A 9,604-nucleotide genomic window follows, 5' to 3' on the forward strand; every position below is an offset into this window, starting at 1 on the left:
GCTGCTGGTGCAATCCTGCCAGCCCTGGCAGATGGGCAGCCTCTAGCAGTGTCCTCTGCTCCCTTGGATGAGTTGTGCTTGTTGGACTTATTTACTGCACAGATCAATAAATACTCTATGCAGCAGGCTGTATTTCATGACCGCAATGCTATACATGTGCCTAGTGCTATATTTCAAGGGCATAAATAACACTGGGGCATCAGCAGAAATTAAAACCAAACAGAGATAACTTAGAACAATTTACACCCAGAGTTTTTCAACACAGAGGGGGAGGAAGGAAAGAAACAGCGGCTTCAGACAACACTCCTGGCCTGTGTCCTCACTTCATCCAGCCTTCTCTTGCCTTTCTGGGGTGCCCATGGCTCTGGCTTTGCTCCAGCAGAGGTGGCATTGGCTGTTTCCTACCAGCCACCTGCTTTCCCTGCATCCCATTGCACATGGGAACATGGTCCCAGGCCAGCTGCTGCCACATGCGATTCAAGAGCCCCTTTTGGCACATCCTGCCTGCCATCAGATGGTCCCAGCGGTGACATTGCTGTGCGTTTTGCTAGTGAGCAAGTAACCCAGCAGCATGGGCTGCAGTCATCAGGTTGTTTTGCTTCAAAATTCAATATAGATTTAATTATATGAAAGCAAACTATAATAGAGGGGTCATTGAGTGCAACCCCCAAAACACAGGCAGCGAGAGCTTGATTCCTCTCCCCTCTGGTAGTGTTTAAGCGTTTCCCCTGCATCGGTGACGCAGACGTTCTTCATAAATCAGTGGAGGTAGGAGCACATTTGCTCCTCTGTCTTTGAAGAGGCGTCAGATCTCTGAACAGAGGCTTCTTGCTGGGTGATCCTCTGGGGCTGGTTCTCATTTCCTTGTAGGAGGTGGGTCTGGAGCCCATTTTGTGCATTTGGGATGGCTTGCGGGGGAAAGGGGGAGGAAAATGAATGACTTTGCTTCGTCAAAAAAAGCCTTGACTTGACACCACGAGCACTGTGCACCATTAACATCCCACTGACACAATTATTTACCAGGAAGACGCAGATATTGATTTGGCAGTAACCGCACACGGCAGGGCTGAGGCTGTGGGATGCTGAAAGGCTCCATAAGTGCAAACCAGGCTCACCATGAGCCTTGGTTTGGGCTGATCCTGCCTCAGCGCTCTGCAGACCTGACCCTGCTGGGTTTAGCCCACGTTACTTTAGGTACTGGTGTGGCTTTTGCCCCTCTGGTGTCATTGCTGGCTTTGATGTATGGCCAGACCCCATAAGGAAGGCAATGGCACTGAGTGCTGTGCTGGAGTGGTGGTGAGGAGCTGGTGGTGGTGGTGGTGAGGGATGTGAGATGGCCACGCTCCCCATTGACTGTTGTCAGTCCTTGTTGGCGGGTACATCTTCTAAGTGCTCTGCTCAGCCTTTGGAGACCTTTGCTAAATGTAAGCCTCTCTTATGGACCTTTGCCGGTAATTGATATGTGACCCCTTGGAAGAGGGGATTGGAAGGATGGAGAGAAGGTGGGATGCTTGTGAGTCCCTGAATGGGCAGTTGCTGCTCTCTGCTGCAGGATCCCTGTGGTGCTGGAGGATGCTCAAGGCTGGTGCAGCTCGCACTGGGGCTGGTGGGGGCTCTGCACTGTGTCTGTGCTGTAGCAAGGGGTTGCTCCCTCTGGTAGTTGCTGTCAGCCCACGGGAAGAGCCTCTGGGTGCTTCCAGCCTTTGGCTGCACTAACTCCCAGGCAGATGGGGATGAGGGGTGGCACTGGGGAACTGGCTGACGGGTTGCATCTTCCCTTGTGCATTTTAACAAAAGAAAATCTACCAAAGTGAGGCATCAAGAGACCCCCAGCTTGTAGGGGCAAGCTGCAGGGGAGGTCAATGAGAAGGGAGGTTTCCTGTTCAGCTCTGCCCAGTTTTGCCTGTCTTGAAGCAAGGGTGTTAATGCACAACAGCTGTGTGGTGGCACAAGGCATCCATCTCTGTGCCAACCTACTCTCATACCCCTTCTAAACCTTTTGTGTGTGCATTAACCAGGAAGGGCTATCAGAGGTGTGTCTCTGCACAAGCTTAAGCTTCAGGTTGCCTGAAGAAGAGTTTTTCCTCTTTTCCTGAAGCTTTTCCCGAAGAGGCTTTTCCTCTTAGCACATCAGCTCTATGGCAGCCGTGGGATGTGCCTGGCACTAAGGATGGATATACCTTGGGAGGCACCTTTGCCTGGGAACGGCTTGGGAAAGCAGCTGCCCTGGGAGAGCACCGCTGGCCGCGGTCAGGATTGCCGTGGTCATACAGACAGCTGCAGCAGGAAGAAACTCCCTGGAAGAACTTTAAGGCCTTTATGTGGCAGCTTTTTAAAGGTAAATGTAACCCAAAGGTTGTGCTGGAACATTTCTGCCTCGCTGGGCCATTTCCACCGAGGAGCTGGCAGCAGGCAAGCTGCTGAGTGAGGAGTCAGCGTTGCCATATGGAGCTCTGCTCTGGCTGCTTGCTGAAGACAAAATCGTACAGGGCCAGGACTTGGCAGCCCTCCTCTGCAGAGACCGCTTGTGTGAATAAATGTTACTCATCGGCGTTACTCAGTGTTACAGGATCTGGCCCGCATTCATAAAGAACAACTGCTTTTTGGCCCGGGTTCAGCAAAGCACTCACATATGTGCTCAGTGCGAAGCACACGAGCCATCCCGGTGACTCCCTGGGAGAAATGTTGTGTTTAAACACACTCCTTGTTGGATCTGGGCTTTCATCTGACTTGACTTTTGTGCCCTGAATCTCCCTTGGCTTTCCCAGTGGAAGCAGCCCCTGTGTCAGCAAAGCCTGTGCTCTTTCTGTGCATCCATTGAGTCTGGCTGAGACAGGAACCTTATAAAAGGGGAGCTGGGGATGTGCTAAAGAAGGATGCAATGGGGAGGCTGAGCCAGGCTGGCAGGGCTACATCTTATTTCTGTTGTTAAGAGCAGTGAAAAGGAAGGAAGAAATTTACTGAAATTGCATAATTGGGTATTTAATGATAAAGAAAAAAATCAATCAAACCCATTTTTGTGTTAAGCATAAATAGCTGCTGGGAGTTTGTAGCTACAAGCTCCTTCAGAATGTGAACGCAGAAGATGAGGTGAAGAAAGCCTGAGGCACAGGTAATGAAGTCATCCCCATTGCTATTAGCTGGAGACACTTTGGAAGGGAATCAGACTTCAAGGCTGTAAGTCACAAACCCATCATTCACATCCCAGCCTGGTTCTTCGCTGGCTCCCCGCTGCCTCTTTGAAACCCTGGATTTATCCATGAGCCAGGAGATCCTGAGCGAGCTGGGCTTTCATCTGCACAGCGATGCCTGCTCCTCTGTTTCTGCACTCATATTTAATCTAACTCAACTGGCTGCAGCGGAGCTACATCAGGGACACATTTGGCCTCCAGTATTTACTCCACACGCAAGTGCCAATTTCCCTTTTCGTTTCAGAAACGGGTAGTTAAGGACATTAGTGAGCTGTGTGAAGCGAGACAGCCATCACCCGGGCGAGCTCCAGAAGAGGAAATACTCATGTACAGCGAGACAAGAACAAATTCAAGAGAATAGAAGGAACTCTTGTTAGATACGAAGCGCGTTGCCAAGCCAGTGAATCTGGATGTAGTTAGAGAGGTGCACAGTACACAGCAGAACTCTGTAATATTTGATTCCAGGGATATATATTTCCGGGACAAGTTGTTAGATTGACCTCTAGCGTTCATTTTCTTCAGGGAAAATTTCTTGATACCGTCCTGTTTTAATCAGGTCTCGTACCTTTGCACTCTGGAATGGCTTCGGAGGGAACTTCGGGGGTTTCTGATGGATAAAAGCTTAAAATGTCAGTGTTGGTCTGCAGGCACTTTCTAAGCAGCTGGCTGACAGGCAGCCAGGAGTACACTGGAAACGTTGACACACGATTACCTAAGGAAGGGGCTGGATGCGGTCCTGGCTCTCGAAGGCAATGGGAGATTTGCCACCGCCGCGCCGGGGCCCAGCGCTCAGCCACGAGATCAAAGGTGTATTTTGACCGGAAAGTTTAGCTTGGATGGGTGTTTGGGATTGCAGTGGTACTCTGTTCAATGAATTCTGTGGTGGGGGAGAAATCCTGTTTACTCTAAGATCCCAGTTTTCTTTTACAGCCCTCCCCATGTGTCTAGGAGAATTATGTCCCAAGTTTTCATAGACTCATGAAACCATAGAAGGGTTTGGGTTGGAAAGGACCTTAAAGATCATCTTAAAGCAGGGACAATTTCCTCTAGAGCAGCTTGCTCCAAGCCCCTGTGTCCAACCTGGCCTTGAACACTGCCAGGGATGGGGCAGCCACAGCTTCTCTGGGCACCCTGTGCCAGCGCCTCAGCACCCTCACAGGGAAGAGCTTCTGCCTAAGAGCTCATCTCAGTCTCCCCTCTGGCAGGTTAAAGCCATTCCCCTTGGCCTGTCCCTGCAGGCCCTTGTCCAAAGCCCCTCTCCAGGTTTCTTGTAGCCCCTTCAGGTGTTGGTATGTATTAGGTTTTTCTCCTTAGGAACTGCTCATGCAGGGCTTGAGTTTTAGGCTCTGTTGGAAAGTGGAACAACTGAAGGATGGAAAGGTTTTCCCCAGTTTTGTCTCTGGAAGGCACTCGTCCCATGTGTCCCAATTGGTATTGTTCAGTATCATGTGTCACAAACTGAAATCCAGCTATAATTCATTTGGTTTTGGGGTTTCATTGATTTGAATAGCTGGAAATGTTTGACTGGCAGCCAACCGCTGCTAAATATCTTGTTTTTTCCTTCCAAAGTGCTCTTTCCCCAGTGTCAGGGAGCTGTCACTGGAACTATTTTTAATTGTTGAATTTTTCAATTCCTGATGTTTTGTTGGAAAATACTCCTCATTTGTTTGCTCAGCGAGGGAGGAGGGAATTCTGGTCTTGAGGAAAGTGATGAAAATCCAATTTCACTGACCTCACTTCAATTATGCTGGAACTGTGTGCGGGAGGAGTTATTCTCTGTAGCTGTAAACTTGGAGACTCCAAAAAGAAGCACTTTCTATGTCTGTAGTTTCAGACTTTAAAATCTTGGGCAATCAAAGCCCGATCTTCAAGAAAAGCAAGGTAGGGTATCACTGTGTGGACAAACTGAACTGAACAGACTTGTGTCAGTGGTTTCAAGCAGTGCATTCCCATATAAGCATCTTATTCTGACTTTCTGCTATAAAAAAGACACAGGAGGATTAGATCTGGGGTATGTTTATTTGCTAACTATTAGCTAAATTATGCCAGCTATTTAGTGACTATCCAGAAGGTCTTAGATTTCAGTTGTGGTGTTTGGTTTGTGCTCAGATTCTGTGATGGTGCTTGACGTGATCTGATTTCAGTGCACAGGTTGGTGCTGTGGCTTCCTTTCCTTTCTCATTGCTTCCCTGCATGACGTTTCTGCTCCACCACTGAGCAAATGTCGCAGAATGGATTAATTAGTGTTGAAATCGTTAAGAACTGAGCTTGCTGATGAATGGGCATTCAGGCCCTGCCTCGGAGAGTGCGAACACTGCCTTCCCCCAGCACGGACCACTGCAAATGCTGTGCTTGCTGCATTCAGCCCCTGCAGATGCCATTCACTCCTGCCCGTGGGGATGGCTGGGTCTGGTTTTAAGCAGTTTCATGTGAATTCATCAGAGAGAACAGGGAGACTTTGTTGTCTTGGGAGCAGCTGTTGTTTTAAAACACTGTCCTTCCTGGACAGCTGGGAAGAGTAGCACTTGCATGTCCCACACAGATTTACACCTTAAAGAAAGCCTTTTTTCCTCTCTTTGCCAGCAGTAGGGTTTTCCTCATGCAGAAGGGAGCTGCTGGCATTCCCATCCATGGTCCTGTTTTCCTCACGCACACGTTCAGTGTCTGAGCTGTCTGCTCATACTGCTGCTGCACGGAAGCACCAGCTTTGGGTCTTGGTGTCCTTCCTGGACCAAAGAAGCCAGAATTAGCAGAAATAAGGCAGGAATCAACCAGGGCTCATGTTCTTTTAGAAATAACTCTGGGTTGCTGCATTTTCATCTGCTGTAGGAGGTTGTGGTGCTGCTTGGAGTGAGGAAATCCCACTGAAACAGTACCGGGGTGACTCCAGTGTTGGGGACCAGGATGAGGGCGACATAGGAAGAAGTGAGATATCCCTGAGCACCTGCCAGCTGCATCAGCACCTGCATTGCTTCTTCTAAAGATCCATCCGTCACTACTCCATCAGCACTCCTGAGTCTCAGCCAGTTCAGGTATCAACCAAAGCCACTGAACAGTGAATACCTTTAATAATTTGCTGCTTTTAGTGGATTCAGTCAGGCCAATTACCTAAAATTACAGGTTGGCCCTTTTCATTTTGCAGATTCTTTAGGTTCTAAGAATGTATAAATATTCAATGAGCACTTAGTAAAGGCTTTGAGCAGCATAAACCTCACAGAGCAAATATTTCTATGTTGCTCTAGCTTTGGAGATCCAATGGAAGATGATTTCTGAAGTGTCCCTGCTAGTGCTGGATGGGGACTGGCTTCCTCTGCATGCAGACAATCCTGATCCTCAAGTACCAAATTACTAAGTGAGTGCAAATGGCATTTGCACTCCTTGACCATGCCAATGAGTGTGATTTAAATAAATCCATTCATGAAGGGCCTAATTAGCAGGGACCGTGCAATTTGCAGGCAGGGATGGGGAAGCGTCTGCTTAATCACACATAGAATCTGGCGGAGTGCTAAGTACTGGAGAGTTAAAATCACTCAGACCTTTCAGGAATCAAGCACTAGATGAGGAAAACACTGAATTAATATTGTTCTCATTCCACAGGAGCTGGTGCAGGCAATGGAGAGGTGAGCAGTTCCTTGTGTGGTGCACAGCCCTCAGGAAACTGCTGCTGGTCTTCCTCTTGCCTCTGTTTTTCCGGTTGTCAAAGGGAGATAACGATGCTGATTCCCTTTAGAGACCACTTTGAGGTCAACTGAGGAGGAAAGCTTGAGTAAAGCTGGGTACAAGTTGAGTAACTTGTTTTTGCAGGCTCTCTTCAGTGTTTGTATTAAGAATTCCTAACATGGAGAATCAGTTGCCATTGTAAATCAGCAGGAGACATTCAGATTAGACATTTGTTTATTATAAGCACCAGAAAAGATGTCATTTGCTTACAGTAACCTACAGGAGTCCAAATGGCTGTTCCTCATCGTGCCATATGCCATGTGAAGGGCAGAATTCAAGGCATCACTGTGAGACAGGTACGTCAGTCAAATGAATTCTTGCCTCAGTATCTGCAAGTTAGAAACTCAGCATCTAATCACATCTCCTAGGGAAAGAACTCTGGTCTCACATCCGCTGCCTTTGTGTCTCTGGCCAGATCGGAGCATCCCTTCATGATGGCCCCGATAACATCTTCCTACCAGGAGCTATCATGGGAAAGTAAAAAGCAGCTTTTTTTCCCCCAATGTAGGCGCATTGAAAATGGGAGTGGAACAAAACCACAAAGCATCCTTGTTCTGGTGGCTTCGAGATGAAACAAAGCCTGCAGCCCTGCGCTGGGGACACTGCAGCTTGGGTTTCACCTGCCCTTTGTGTCTCTGTGTGAAAAGCAGCTCACCCTGGACAAAGCCTAATGAAAGCAGCGACCATGCTGGGAACAAGATGCCAGCTCGGTTCAGCAAGGCTCCATTTAAGCGGGTGCTCATGTGCCACCAAAACCTTGCTGAGATAGTAGACAGGCTCAATGCCTGCAAGCCCATGGGCTGTGATCTTGCTTTTCTCACCCTCTGTGGCAATGGAGAGCTGCAGATCTCATTTCAGTTTCGTTTTCCCCTCGTTTACCTTGCAGTCATGGAGGCAAGAATGAAACCTGTACCTTTGCCAGTGTTTTTCAGGCCGTGTACAACTTTTCCTTCTTATCTGATTAGGATCCCATCACACTCAGTATCTTCTGCTTGTTCGTTAGCTTGACCCGATTAAAACAACAGAACTAACAAAGAATACCCCTGATTCTGTTTACCGGAGGCTTCAAACGTATGGACCCAAGTTAGATCCATGGCTCATCCTGTATAAAAGGTGACCTAAGCACCCACCCACCCGGGCTGTCGGCTCTCTGGCATGCTGTTTGTCATCAGCACGGTGCAATTACCATGGGCTTTAGTGGCACAATAAATACGAGAGCCCAGGTGGTGTCCACTTTCAGCTGTTTAATTGAAGAAATGAAAGATCCTGTAAGACACAGCCAACACAGAGGGTTTGTCAGCCTGCGCTGAAGCCTTCAATAGCCCTGACCTTGAGGCCATCAGATTGCTCACCAGGAGTAAGAGGGTTTTATGATGCAGAAGTGAAGAGCATCGATTTTTATAAAGGAAAATAATTTCATATGCAATAAAAAGGGACAAAACGGCTCGCTCCAGTCTGACGAGCTGAGAGTGCTGCGTACCAATCAATGCAAATAATATCTTAAACCATCAATTCTAATTCATGTAGAAGACACAGGTTATGATTTCTTTTCCCCCCTTTAAGAGCTACCACACAAAAAGATTTAGGGAATGGTTCCTCCAAAGCTTTCTGAGATTTGGTTTGGTTTTGGTGTGTTTTGGGTTTATGATCATAGCAGAATAAGCCTTACTTTAGACTCATAGGTTGGTGCTTTAGTGGCTTTAAGTCGAGGTGACTTGAGACCCGCTTGTGACCCTGCTGCATGCGTCTGGGGAGGAAAAAGTCTTCCAGGGTTTCCTTTGGAGCAACACCGCAAGAAAATACGGACATTGGTTAGAACAGCAACCGCAGATGCAAGCAGGTGGTTCACATTAGCATCCCGCATGGAAAACCTCGGGATGAAGCTGCTGCCCCAAGCGGGGTGGGGACTGAAGTAAAGCCCCGCAGAGCAGAGGGCTCGCAACGAAAGCGAACCCAAGCTCTGAGCGCTCCCAGACCTGGCGCAGAGCCCTCACTGAAGCTGGGGATGCTCCAGGCCGGTCCCTCTGTGAGGAGTGCCATTGCTCAGGTACGTGAAATCCCAGTGAATAGGGGTTTTTTTGGTCGCCATCCTCTGATCCGCTGCCCCTCATGGCAGAACCGGCCCATGAAGGAAGGGCACACACTGCGGGAGGACACGAAGACATTTTCCCGCCCAGGGCACTCGCCGCCATTTTGTCCCTCACGCCTTCCTCTCAGGGCGCTCCCTTCCCATCCCGGCTGTGTTCCCCTCGGTCCCCTTTGTGGTAAGGGCTCCTTCCTGGCACCATCACTGCCTGTGTGGGACGGCCACAATGTGCTGCTCAGGTTTGGCCAGGGAAAGCCATGATGATGATGATGGTGCCATACAAGAGGAATCTCTTGGAGCCTGGCTTTGGGGGTGCAAGCTTGTCTGGTGCCAGACACCAGCTTGGGGTGGGGGGACGGTGCCAAAGGCACCTACTTGTATTTAACATACTACTTGTATTTAATATACTACTTGTATTTAATATACTACTTGTATTTAATATACTACTTGTATTTAATATACTACTTGTATTTAATATACTACTTGTATTTAATATACTACTTGTATTTAATATACTACTTGTATTTAATATACTACTTGTATTTATTGTGACTGGCATGTTCTTTCTCCTGGAAGAAGGTCTGCTCCTGTGTGGTGGTGAGATAAA

The sequence above is a fragment of the Psittacula echo genome (genome assembly GCF_963264785.1).
Source record: "Psittacula echo genome assembly, chromosome: 5".
Lineage (NCBI taxonomy): Eukaryota > Metazoa > Chordata > Aves > Psittaciformes > Psittacidae > Psittacula > Psittacula echo.